Source organism: Adiantum capillus-veneris, chromosome 28 (assembly GCF_014529385.1).
Source record: "Adiantum capillus-veneris isolate H3 chromosome 28, ASM1452938v2, whole genome shotgun sequence".
Classification (NCBI taxonomy): domain Eukaryota; kingdom Viridiplantae; phylum Streptophyta; class Polypodiopsida; order Polypodiales; family Pteridaceae; genus Adiantum; species Adiantum capillus-veneris.
The window spans coordinates 16,674,494-16,687,372 of record NC_140958.1 but is presented as its reverse complement, the minus strand read 5'-3'; the positions used below and the strand labels follow the sequence as shown (position 1 = coordinate 16,687,372).

The 12,879-nt window shown below is 40.4% G+C and overlaps 1 pseudogene; it reads right to left on the bottom strand.

The window, feature by feature from the left end:
* Window positions 1–11,251: 11,251 nt before the first annotated feature.
* On the bottom strand, window positions 11,252–12,038 carry LOC147420107 (uncharacterized; annotated as a pseudogene).
* Between the last annotated feature and the right edge of the window lie 841 nt (window positions 12,039–12,879).

Here is a 12,879-nt window from a genome sequence, read left to right as displayed (position 1 = left end):
AGAATCACGCAAGAAATGCTGGAAAAACAAAAACCCAAGCTTGAAAGTATCACAAAACCTAAAGAGCTTGTGGTAAGAGACACTAAAGAAAAATCCAAAGTGGTGGTAGAACCCCACCTTGAAACAAAAGAACCAAAACTTATAGTGTCGGACAGCGAAGATGCCTTAGATGGAATTCCATTCTTGGAGGAAGACTGGCCAGGACACTTACGGGGAAAAAATTAGAGAGATCAATGATGGGAGTGTAACTCTAAAGTCAACTCCTATAGAGGAAGTTTGGTTGGACTACCTACCTCCTGATATGGATGTAGATGTGCAATCCTTGTATGGGGATTGCGGATTTGAAGCTTCAGGAATGTCTAAACCATTGACCTTGAAAACATAACCCTCTTACTTGGGAGATAACGAAGATGAATCCGTAGTGTATAAGAACACTCAAGTAAAAAGAGTTGAATAGACCCTAGAAGTAGACAACATTCATTAAATCATGTCTACACCCATCCAATGCACTCTTACTTTGGGAGAGCTGTTAAAACTCAAACCATATTTATGGAATGATCTACAGAAAACCCTAGAGAAGGTGGGGATAACGGGGCTGATCGCAAAAAATTTGGGAAAATTGAAACACAAAATGGACAACAAAGAGATTTGATTTGTTCCAATGAACAAAGTCGGAGACTACTACGAAGGGGAAGAAGGAAACACCACCCTTCTAGTGAAATATAATGACATTGAAACCATGGCAATACTGGATAGTGGAGCAAGTAGTATGGGAATCTTGGGGACAAGCAGCCATTAGAAAAACTCGAATGAAATTGCAATTGGCTGACGGACACATTGAAAGACCACTAGGGCTGCTTGAAAAAGTGATAGTCAATTTCTGTGGGATTGAATATCAACACACTTTTGCCATAGTAGACTTTGGGAAAAAACTCAATTTCGAAATCATATTGGGAAGACCTTTCACGTGACAGGTACAACTCATCCAAGATTGGGAAAATAACTATCTGTACTTGAAGCAAGTGGGATCTGTAACAAGGGTAAATCTAAAAGATCACACTTATAGAGATGTCATGAAAACGCCCATACAAGAGTTCGATTCAGTCTCTTCGGCTGAAACTAAGCTTCCATCGTGGTTGAACAAACACACTCATATTTGGATGTGTGGAGCTTCAGAAAATGGGAGTTTAAAACGAGAGGAATGTATCCTAGAAAGGGTTGCACAGACAAAGCCTATGTACCTGAACCCTTTTTGGAACATTTGTTTGAGCCCTTGAGTGGACTCAAATTTTAGCAACAATGGATGTATGCGTGAATACGTCTATGCCTACTCAATTTTGCAATGAGGATGGCTACGACATAATTCCCATCCAAATGATTTCAACCCTCAACATTGAAGATGGAAGTGAGGAAACCAAGGACTTGATGAAAGCTCAACAAGTCTTTTCAGGCCTCTACTACGATGCAACAGATGAGTTAGACGAACACTCAGCTACTACCTGAGAATATTTGGGGTCGAAAAAAGAACATGTGAGAGCTAAGTTACTCATGAAAGGAGGGGAGGAAAAGTTTTTTGACTTTCCTAACCAGAAACCTAGAAGACTTGCCATCAGTCTCCAGTAGAACACAATTCCTGATGCAGATAGATGCACATGATTGTGTCAAGGACAAAATCACTAGTAGATATCCTTCAAAAAAAAAAACAAAAATGTCAAAAACATCGAGAAAAACAAGGAAGGATACTCAAACAAAACCAAACAAGACAAGACAAGGAGCTAACCATGACACGAGTTGAGCAAAAAAAGAAATATCAAGAGTTGAAAAAAGCTCTAAAGAAAATATATACAATCGAAATGGAAACCACAGAAGAAGATGTAGAGTGTTCCATCCCATTACAAAAAGTATACTCTCCAAGATCAAAAAATTATAGTTGAACAACCTATTAGGGAATTACGAAAACAGGGAGAGTCCTACGAAGGGCCCAAGAACGCAAAAAAGATAGACTTGGCTGAACCAGGAGAAGAGCCTAGGCCTGCCTACATTGTAAATGACCTAACAAAAGATGAAGAAGAGCTTTTACTAAGCTTACCAAAAGAATACCGAGATATCTTTGCTTGGTCTTACAAGGATCTCAAGGGTGTTGATCCAAAAATCTGTCAACATACCATATCCATGAGAGATGATTCGAAACCAAGTAGACAAAGGCCATACACATATAATGAAACATTTTCCAGGAAAATCAAATAAGAGATTGAGAAACTAAAGGAAGCCGAATTCATTTACTAAATTGAACACATAGATTGGGTGTCTCCAATTGTGGTAGTACCCCAAAAGAATGGAAAATTACGAGTGTGTGTAAATCTCAAAAATGTGAATGCAACTACCATTAGAGACAACTTTCCTCTTCCAATCACTGAGCATGTGTTAGAACAAGTTGCAAGAAAAGAAGCTTACAGTTTCTTAGATGGCTTTTTGGGATACAATCAACTTTAGGTTGACCCAAAAGATCAGCATAAAACTACTTTTGCAACGGAATGGGGTATTTTTGCCTATCGAGTTATGCCTTTTGGGTTAACTAATGCTCCTGCCACATTTCAAAGATTGATGAGCCATGCTTTTAAAGAATATCTTAGAAAATTCTTGGAAGTGTATATGGATGATCCATGCGTACATTCATCAATCCAAGCTAATCATTTTGAACACCTCAAAAAGGTATTCGAAAAATGTAGACTTTATAGGATTTGCCTAAATCTTGAAAAGTGCACATTGATGGGTAGACAAGGAAAACTTCTTGGACATATAGTGTCTAAAAATGGCATAGCTACTGATACTGAAAAAATTCATGTCATTGCTGATTTGTCTAGACCAACAACAGTCAAGTGGGTTCAAGCCTTCATGGAGCATTGTGGATATTACAGACGGTTCATTTATATGTACGCTATAATTGCAAAACCCATGTATAGCTTGATTACACACTTTGAACGGACCGAGGCATGTGAAGAATCCTTCATGAAGCTTAGGCAAGATCTCACCTCATCTCTAATATTGAAAGCACCAGATTGGAATAAGATATTCCACATACATGTAGATGCTTCCAATTTTGCTATCGGTTGTATACTAGCTCAACCAGGAGACACAAAAATTGACTTTCCTATTTCTTATGCTAGCCAACAATTGAACCTGGTAGAAAAGAATTACACTACCACAAAAAGGGAAGGATTAGGAATGATCTATGCCGTTAATATAGACATTACCTATTAGCCAACAAGTTTGTGATCTTTGTTGTTAACCCTCATGCACATTCCTGTCACCTACAATAGACGCCGTATTATTTATTTGGTAGAGTCAGAGACCGGGTTTGTCAGTCTAATATAAAAAGGGTAAGAGTGATGGCCGATGAGAGATGCACTCTAATAGGAACATTCAAGGGTTAGTTGTCTAAGTATGGGTGCCCAAGTGTGAATGGGCTGAGTTCATATAAAAGACATCTAAACCTAAAAAATCTCTCACTCTCTCATTTGTGCAATTGAAGAGTACTCTTGCTCCATCTCCATCTTCTTCTTCTTCATCTCGTTGTGTGTGTGTGTGTGCGAGAGAGAGAGAGAGAGAGAGAGAGAGAGAGAGAGAGAGAGAGAGAGTGCAATCGAGCATTGCGACGATGGCACGGCGACGGCGAAGCGGTTGAGTACAGCGCAGCAACGGCTCCTTCTTTGCGACAAGGAATCCTCCACGACAGCAAGCGTAGAGTGGTGATTGACACACCATCGCCATCTTTGAGCTTACTAGTTTAGGCTAGTTGCGTGCTTGGAGTCATCTGTGGCTTGCACACAGTGCTAGGCAAGGCCCTCGCTTTGATACTTGCGATAGATGTTGGAATTAGGGTTGCAAAGAAATGCACACAGCTTGGAGAAGACGAAGGAATCTCAAGGCACACAACTAAGAGTGTATTACTTAGTGTGCAATGGAAAGATGGATAGCCCTAGAGTGATTGGTGTATATACAATGCACGGGGAAAAAAACCTCCTAAAGAGGGAAAAAATGCCCCGGCGGTCCTAGTGTGTTCACACACATCACCACCACATGTATACTACCACATGTATATGGTAATAAATCCACCTTGGAGTGATGTGGTGAACAAGAGTTGGCACATGAGTAAAGGGAAGTGCCATGCCCTGAGGACATGATCAGTCCACAAAGGGGAGTAAGCCCAAAGCTTTGTGGAAAGCTTCGAGCTTCTCACGAGACAATGCCTTTGTGAAAAGATCTACAAGGTTGTCCTGTGTTGGTACATAAGGCAAGCTAATATCTCCTGCTCAGAGCCTCTCCCTGACATAGTGGTAATGCACCTCAATGTGCTTTGTGCGAGCATGAAAAACTGGGTTCCTCGCAACTGCCAATGCGCTTTGATTGTTAGTGTAGATAGTGTTGGCAGTGTCCTGTCCAACACCCAAATCAGCCATAAGGCATTTGAGCCATACACACTCAACCGTAGCTGTGAAGACTGCCTTGTACTCATCCTCATAGCTCAAAGTGGCCACAGTAGGTTGCTTCTTGCTCAACCATGATATACATGAACTGCCAAGCATGAAAAAAAAACCACTTGTGGACACTCGCATGTCAAAACAACCAACCCAATCTGAGTCCGAAAAAGCATGTAAGTCTGGCGGAAATGATCCCCCTTGGGATAAAAAAGACAAGATGTAAAGTACCACTAAGGTAGCGGAAAATCCTCTTGACAGCCTGCCAATGCTTAGACCCTTGGCTATGCATAAATCTGGTGACCTGTGAGACTGCAAACTGAATATCTGGCCTCATGTTGCATACATAAATGAGGCAGCCAACATCAATTTGATAAAGAGTGACATTAGCAGGATCTCCAGCATCATGTAGACTCAAATTCAGACCTGTTTCCATGGCAGTGGCAATAGGTTTGCAATCCTCAAGTCAAAACTTACATAGCAATGTCTCTATGTAACTTTTCTGACACAAGGCAATACCACCATCACACTGCTTAAACTGTATACCCAAGTAATGATGCAATAGCCCCAAATCTTTCATCTTGAAAGTAGCATTTAAATCAACCTTAAATTCAACAATATGTCTCTCATTTGGTGCAGTGATCAGCAAATCATCGACATAAAGAACCACGATGAGAAGTACATCACCCTCACGCTTTACATACAATGTGCTTTCTGTTGGACTGTTACGAAAGCCTTGTTTGAACAAATGAGTGTCATATTTCTCATACCAAGCACGAGGAGATTGCTTCAACCCATACAAAGCCTTCTTACATTTTCACACTTTGTCCTCTTGTCCTTTCTTGACAAAACCGCGAGGCTGCGCTACATAAACTTCCTCAAATATGTCACCATTCAAGAAAGCAGTAACAATGTCTGATTGATGTACATCCCAACCAAAATGAGCTGCCAATGCACATAGAAAACGCACAGTAGTCATACGACAAGTAGGAGCAAAAGTCTCTTCATAATCTATGCCTTTTTGATGTGCATAACCCTTTGCAACAAGTCAAGCCTTATGGCGATTGATCTCACCATCCAGTTTGCATTTCAACTTGTAAACCCACTTTGTACCAATGGCCTTTTTGCCAGGAGGCAAGTCACATAAAGTCCATGTGTTATTTTCTATAAGTGCATCATATTCTGATTGCATGTCAGCCATCCAATTTTTTGAATTTTGTGCTTCATCAAAAGACAGAGGTTCCTCAACATCATGTAAGCTAGACACAGCCAAAGCATAATAATTTGTTGCATAAGATGCATGACGAGATCCTGAACGAGTACGACTAGACAAAGGTGCATCCAATTTACGGTCACTCAATGTATGCACCAGCCATTTTGGCATTAAGTACATCATGTACATCTGCATCAGTAATAGGCTGATCTATAACATGAAACCCTCACAGGTTGTACATTTGCCTCATTGCTATTTACATTTGAACTTCCACCACGGAAAAGAGGCAACAGTGTCATAAATGTCCTTTGAGCTTACATTACTATCTCTTGTACATGACAACAAGGGTTGAAAAAAATCATCCACAAACACTACATCCTGTGAAACCAGAATATGCTTTGTTTGCGGATGATACAACCTCTAACCTTTGCTTTCAGCATTATAACCAACAAAAATACATTTGACAGCCTTATCATCCAATTTTTTGCGCTGTGTTTGTGGCACCAAAGAATATGCCAAACAAACAAAAACACGCATGTGCTCAATAGACGGCTTTTTGTCATGCCATGCTTCATATGCAGTGATAGACTACAAAGCTTTCGTAGGACACCTGTTAAGTACATAAGTGGCACACATGATGTCCTCAAGCCAAAAAGAATGCGGCAAAGCCTCACTTTTGATCATACATCATTCCATTTCGGTAAGTGACCTAATTTTCCTCTCAGCAACACCATTTTGCTGAGGTGTATAAGGCACTGTACATTGGTGTTTTATCCCACGACTAGCCAGAAATGCATTAAATTCATGAGACATATACTCCCCCCCTTGATCGGAACGGAGGGTGCCCATAGTACATTTCAAGAAATTTTTAGCCATTCCCAAAAATTGTTTGAAGCACATAAAAACTTCGCACTTCGCTTTAAGCAGAAATACCCATGCATGCCTGGAGTAATCATCAATGAAAGTGGTGAAGTAAAGGTAATTGCCCAAGGATAGAGTTTGCATGGGCCCACAAACATCGCTATGCACAAGCTGCAACCTACATGTGGCCCTAACTGAACCATCCTTTGGAAACTTCGAACGTTGCATCTTACCCAAAATACAGCCTTCACAAACATGTTTGACAAGTACTTTAAGAGGTGGCAAAGAAGCAACCATATCAGATTTTTGCAAATGCAGCAAACTGGAAAAACTCAGATGATCAAAACGTGCATGCCAAAGTTTTGCATCTAAAATAGCCCTTGAATTTGCAACTGCATTTCCAAAAATTTTTCCACACTTATCATACAGAGTGAGCTTATACAGCCCACGACACAAAAGGCCAGATGCAAAAATTTCATCACCAAAACTGAGATCATGAACTGTACATCTGTCATCCACAAATTTGACTACAAGTCCAAGTCTAGCAAGTGCAGATACAAACAAAATATTCTTCTTGATCCCAGGTACATAAAGTTCATCAACAAGTGTGAAAGAACTGCCATTTGCAGCAGTAAGCACAATCTTTCCAACTCCCTTAACCGGATAAGAGGCATTGTTGGCACAAGTGACTGAATTCCCATGAGGGATAGACTTGAGAGAGGTGAACAATTCACGATGTGAGGTAATGTGCTTTGTAGAACCACTGTCGAAATACCACACATGTGAATCTGTAGCAATTGACAAGCATGCATCATGAACAACAGGATTGTAAGTGCACTCTGCACTAAAAGCTCATTCTGCATCAACATCAGCAACACAGTCTCCTTTCACAGAAGAATCAACAATGGCTGCATTTGTAGTGGAACCACCCTCTTTCTTCTTAGCCTCTTTGGTCTTCAACTTAGGACACTGCTTGATCAAGTGATGGTAAATGCTACACCTGATGTGAAAACTACCCAAAAAGAGGAGAAACGTAGCGGGAACAACACATGTTATATAGCACAAACCGTAGAAGACTGTAAGACACCTGTTATGCAAAAACGGTACTAATAAAAACTCTGCACAAAATGACAAAATAGCCTGTGCAGCACTTTTTGTAGTGGAAACGGAGGCCGAAATGAGCCTGAATCAAAAATCAAAGAAAGTGAGAAGGTGTGTGCTAAAGTACAGTAAGTACAGTAAGTAGTTCTATTAGCTAATTAGTTGCTTTAGTAGTGTGTTAGTGTGTAACAGTAGCTCTATTAGTTGTAAGTAGGTAGGTTAGGTGTGTGTGTGTGTGCTCGCACACACAGCGCGGACGGGGCGATCTTATATCAAAAAAATAAAATAAAATAAATTAAAGGTACGACCGGGCTCGAGAATATTTCCCAAGCCCAAGCCCAAGCCCACGCTCAGGCTCAGGTCTCGGTCCCCCTTTAAAATCACATATTTTAGTCTCACACATAGGTAAAAATTGACATTTTTGAGGACCAACGGAGCTTCGGGTAACCGAACACTGTGTTGTAAAGCACATCATGACCCCCTGAGTGATACACTCATTTCAAGCTATCACACACTCTAATCCAAAAAACGATCATTAAAAACATCAAAAAACGAGTGATAACGGACGCTTATAAAAGTAAGCGGTTAACCTTCGAGGTCATTTGCCGACGCTTGTAGGGTGCCAAAGGCACATGCATCTGTGCTCTGGTCATGTGCTAGAGACCGAGCATTTAGAGAGAATTTCAACTTGCACAAGTTCTCAATATCCACCTACCTTAGGTTCCGGGCCCTCGGCGGGGACCTAAGGTAGTACAAACCAAGACCCAAACATAGCGGCTAGTGACTCTTTCTCTGACTATGATGTCATGGAGGGTTTCCCAATGCCTAATCCCAATAGCTCAAGCCAAGACATGCATGCCATGGGTCAGCAGTCCGGGTCGAGCGTGCTTAGCCGCTTGAAGGGAACCTTTAGTAGAGCCACTTACTCCAAACATGGAGCTAATGATGTAAATGAGGGGGGTGGGAAAGTAAATTCTCCATTCATGACGAACGTAGACCCCATGCTCTTGGAAAGTGTGCACGTGAATACTCCATTCACCGCACCTCCTAACTCTTCAGAGCTATTCCCCTCCGAGGTTATATTACCTGATGGTAGAAGCCTTGCCAAAGTATAAGAAGTTGAGCGGTATATCATTGCGGCTAGGGAAAAGGAAATTGAGAGCTTACGCAATGCAGAGCAATGAAGAGAGTTAAAAGTGAAAGCCCCTATGTCTTTCCTAGGAGAGCAATCAAGTGCTCCTGAATTAGCGACCACTAAGGGTCAACCCATAGAGAGCCACATTGCATCTAGTTCAAAGGAAACCCCTAGCACCTCAAGCCTAGATGGAGCGTTCCTAAATGAGAATCGGGAGTATGAACTACAGATGGAAACTCTAACCGTCATATACACATGTCACACCTATCACGTGGGCTGGTTAGATGTCCTACAATCCACAATGGGTGCTACTAGCGTGGAGGTTCTTATTTCCATGGGACCATACTGGTTGGCATTAGCATGTCATATCCAACGTCTGTTTTGCCTAGGACCACACATATGAACTTTGGACCGCCACATGGCACAACACCGTACCAAACATGGAACCCATGGGCTTCCTCTGTGCCAAGCCCAATGCCAATACCTACTCCATATGTAGTATTTGGATCACGTCCACCCACGGTTCCTGCTCACTTAGGTGACTTGGCAACATTTTCTCAAGCTATCGGTCGATCTATTGCTGAGAATATGCATAACACCCTGATAGAGAATCTAGAAGTAAGGTAGTACAAATATCCAAGATCACACAAAAATTTAGTGGAGACGGGGATGTGAGAAAGCATATCGAAGTGTTTGAACAAATATGTGATTCTCTAGGAGAACACAATGACCTGCATAAGAGTTACAAATGCAGCCATTGTTGAGTCTTCTGTGAAAGGAGACTGTGTTGCTGAGTTGATGCAGAATGGGCTTTTAGTGCAGAGTGCACTTACAATCCTGTTGTCCATGATGCATGCTTGTCAGTTGTTGTAGATTCATATGTGTGGTATTTTGATAGTGGTGCTACAAAGCACATTACCTCACATCATGAATTGTTCACCTCTCTCGAGTCTGTCCCTCATGGGAATTCAGTTTTTGATGCATTTTATGTAACTGGGATCAAGAATAATCTCTTGTCTGTATTTGCACTTGCTAGACTTGGACTTGTAGTCAAATTTGTGGATGACAGATGTACAATTCATGATCTCAGTTTTGGTGATGAAAGTGTTGCATTTGGCCTTTTGTGCCATGGGCTGTATAAGCTCACTTTGTATGACAAGTGTGGACAAAATTTTGCAAATGTTGTTGCAGATTCAAGGGCTATTTCAGTTGCAAAACTTTGGCATGCACGTTTTGGTCATCTGAATTTTGCCAGTTTGCTGCGTTTGCACGTTTGCAAAAATCTGATATGGTTGCTTCTTTGCCGCCTCTTGAAGCACCTGCCAAACATGTTTGTGACGGTTGTATTTTGAGTAAGATGCAGCATTCTAAGTTTCCAAAGGATGGTTCAGTTCGGGCCACATGCACGTTGCAACTTGTGCATAGTGATGTTTGTGGGCCCATGCAAACTCCTTCCTTGGGCAATTACCTTTACTTCATGATTTTCATTGATGCACTACCTATGAATAGCTATCAAACAACAATCACTAGCTATGAAATAGCTTTAACTAAAGAAAATACTTGATTATTAGCTATTGATAGCGATCACTAGCTATAAAATTGCTATCATCAGCTATGAAATATCTATTATTTAGCTATCAAATACCAATAAATGGCTATGAAATAGCAATTGCTAGCTATGAATAGCTATAGGTAGCTATCAAAGAGCTACCAATATCTACTATCAAATAGCAATTACTACATATAAAATATCTTTCAAATAGCAAACACTAGCTATGAAATAGAAATCACTAGCCATGAATAGATATCAAATAGCTCTAACTAGCTATGAAATACCTCATCCTAAAGAAAATACTTGATTATTAGCTGTCAATAGTCATCATTAGCCATAGAATGTCATTGACTAGCTATAAAATATCTTGATTACCTATTAAAAAGAAAATTTTGGCTATGAAATAGCAATCACAAGCCATGAACAGCTATCAATTGCTATCAAAGAGCTATCAAGAGATATTTTATAGAAATCACTAGCTATAAAATAGTTTCACCTAAGGCAAATACCTGATCAGTTATTAGTATCTATCACTATCAACAAGTAGGTAATTACAAAAATAGTCATTATTGGCTATCAATATCAATACCAATCACATAGCCTGGCAGAAGTTATGTAACAACACATAGCTACCGGTCAAACTTTGACGGCTATCAACTGGCTATTAGTGTGGCAAGAGTTATCCATAAAACACGGATAGCTACCAGCCAAAATTTGATAGCTATTAACTAGCCATTGCCAAAGAATAACTATAATGAACAGCCATGAAACACATAATTGGCAGCAAAACAGATAGATAATGGTTAATAATTGGCAGTTAAACCCTGACAATAGTTATGTAAGTAATTCCAATAGCTGTGCAGTCGGAAAGCTTCTACCCGACAAGAGTATCTAACAAATACAAAAAGCCACTACATGGCATACACTTTCTTCCATACCTGTGATACTTCCAATAAATGGATGGGATGTTCGATATACTCCTTCCGACCAATTCTCTTTCGACATATGTCTTTTTTGTTGGGGGATACACGAGTCTCAAGCATCCAAAAGTTGACTATTAGCTCCTTTACCTCTTCAGGTATGAGACTTTTTTGAAGACTCCGATGACATGTGGCAAAGGAAAAAGTTGTCTTCTCAGTATGTTGGAGTAGCCGATTCTTGGCTCCATATAAGTTCCTTCTATGAATAGAAGGTAGCTTGGAGACAAAATTAACATTAAGGCCCCTCTGGGTTTTTTGAGTTCAGAAACATCATCATGGTAGACCTCTTGAGGAACATCTCATCTTCATTTTGTGGCCTCTTCAAGTCTTGAAGTGTGTTCCGAATATTTCCTATCAGTGTATCTGCAAAACAGGGTGTTGATGCTTTGTCATTCTGGATATCTTTCAGTGAAGGGTGCTGAATCATCCGATTGAAGATGTATTTCTTGGTGTCCATGTCCATTCCACTTGTTCTTTGAAGTACATATTGTGCAATCCCTTTCGCTATCTTTGCTCTTTTTTCATTCTCGATGATTTTTGCACATCCCTATGCCTTTGTTAAGTCTTCTATTCCTTCGGCTGCTTCATTCCCTTCTCTTTCAACAACCAAACCTACACCTGCTCTTCTCTTAAATCGGGCTCTTTGTTCTCTCTTGCGGAAAGCTTCATATTCCCTGATCACCATTGCCTGCTTCAAGTCCTGAAATGAACCAACCATAAAAAACACAACACAGTGACTTATATACAATCATCAGCTAAGCTACAAGGAGCTTTAGATAGTGCAATCATAATCAAAAAGAGACTTTAGAAAAACAGCCCACCAAGGCATCTTTAGATTCACGAAAAAAAGTGCTGCAAAAGCAAGTAGGAACCCAAAAAATGTTCGAATGAAATAATGAGATTTCATGACATAAATAGCGGGTATTATAAGGATTAAATCGTCATGGGGAATGCAGGGAATGGGAATCCCGAACAGAGAAACTGACATCTAAAGGATTCTCACTTCTACAGCTATTTGTGTCATTTCATTGTGTTGATGTCATGAATGTTGCTCTAGACCACCATGTGGTGTTCTATGCTTACTATCTACATTGAGTGCCTCCTTCCCAACAATACAATATAATGTAACAACCATAGATAAATTAAAGACAATCATAATATCCTTGGTCGTGTAGATAATAACCACCAATCGTGTCACTAACCATATGTACATACCTCCCTAGATTTTACAATACAAGGCAACAATTGTGAATAAATTGGAGACTACAGATCGTGTGACTGACCATATGTACATATCTCCTCGAATTCTGCCCTCACTCCCACCCCAAACATAACAAGTGCATTTAAAACAAACCTGCCCAAAGCACAACAGTTAAAAAGAGAGGGAGAGAAACATATATAATGGCAAGGCACCTGCTCCTTATCCTCCCCTTCCAAAGATGCAAGTTCCACCATGAGTTCTACTCACCTACAAAGCAGAAGAAAGACGCTTGCAGAGAGAGAGAGAGAGAGAGAGAGAGAGAGAGAGAGAGAGAGAGAGCAATGTTCCATAGCTGCGA